General features: G+C 50.3%; 1 pseudogene; it reads left to right on the forward strand.

Moving 5' to 3' along the window:
- The first annotated feature begins 9 nt into the window (after positions 1 to 9).
- On the forward strand, positions 10 to 147 carry LOC119344665 (annotated as a pseudogene).
- The last annotated feature ends 1,342 nt before the right edge of the window (positions 148 to 1,489 follow it).

Below are 1,489 nucleotides of genomic sequence, written 5' to 3' on the forward strand. Positions count from 1 at the left end.
GCCGGAAAGCCCATCGATGACGATGAGCTTGTCTCCTACATCACCGCCGGCCTCGACATGGAGTACCAACCCCTCGTCTCCGCCAACGACGCGCGCACCGACCCATCAGCATCGATGACCTCTACGCTCAGATGAGCAACTTTGATCAGCGCCTCGCTCTCTACAACAACTACTCGGGCGGGGGCTTCAAGTCATCTGCTAACACGGTCTCTCGCGGCGGCGGTCGCGGCGGTGGCGGTTCACGCTACCGTGGACCTCCGCGCGGCAAGGGCAAGCCGCCATCTGGTGGAAACAGCAGCGGCAGCAACTCCTCTCGCGGCGGCGGCGGTGGCGGGCGGCCCTCCAGCAACAACAACAGGGGCCGCCGTGGTGGCAGGCCTCGCGCCAACCCTGATCCGCCACGATGCCAAATCTGCGGCAAGCTAGGCCACACCGCCCGCGACTGCTGGTATCGCTATGAAGATGACGGCGAATCCTCACAAGATGAGAAGGTTGCAGGCGCTGCTGATGGCTCCTACGGCATCGACACGAACTGGTATGTGGATAGTGGTGCAACTGACCACATCACAAGCGAGCTGGAAAAGGTGACAGTTCGTGAGAAGTACCGTGGGCAAGATCAAGTTCACACTGCCAACGGAGAAGGTATGAGCATTAGCCACGTTGGTCATTCAGTGCTTAAACCCCCCCATAGAAATATTGGTCTAAGAAAATTTTTGCATGTCCCTAGTGCCTCCAAAAATCTCCTTTCAGTTCATCGCATTGCCATTGACAACCATGTATTCCTTGAGTTTCATCCATTTTTCTTTTTGATCAAGGATCAGGTCACGAAGAAAACTCTGTATCGAGGTAGATGCATTCGAGGGCTGTACCCGTTGATTCCGGAGTTTAGGAGATTGAATAAACAAGCCTATGGTGTCACCAAAGTCTCTTCAACACGGTGGCATGATAGATTAGGGCATGCATCCTTTTTCTTTAGTTGAACATTTGCTTAAAAAGAATAAGCTCCCGTTTGTTGGTGAGCGAGATCATGAAACAATTTGTGATTCATGTCAGTGTGCTAAAAGTCATCAATTACCTTATCCTGTGTCTACAAGCATCTCCACCAAACCTCTTGAGCTCATTTTTTCCGATGTTTGGGGTCCTGCCCCTAAATCAGTTGGCAGACACACGTATTACGTAAGTTTTATCGATGACTATAGCAAGTACACATGGATCTATCTCATCAAAAAGAAATCTGATGTTTTTCAAGTCTTTCACAACTTTCAAGCACTAGTAGAAAGAAAGTTTGATTGCAAAATCCTAGCTCTCCAATCCGATTGGGGAGGGGAGTACCGTAACCTCAACTCCTTTTTTCAGCAAATTGGCATATCACACCACGTGTCATGTCCCCATGCTCACCAGCAAAATGGATCAGCTGAGCGCAAGCACAGGCATATAGTTAAAGTTGGCCTTGCCTTACTTGCTGCTGCCTCTATGCCTTTGAAATTCT

This window comes from Triticum dicoccoides, unplaced genomic scaffold, assembly GCF_002162155.2.
Source record: "Triticum dicoccoides isolate Atlit2015 ecotype Zavitan unplaced genomic scaffold, WEW_v2.0 scaffold178759, whole genome shotgun sequence".
NCBI classification, from domain to species: Eukaryota; Viridiplantae; Streptophyta; class Magnoliopsida; order Poales; family Poaceae; genus Triticum; species Triticum dicoccoides.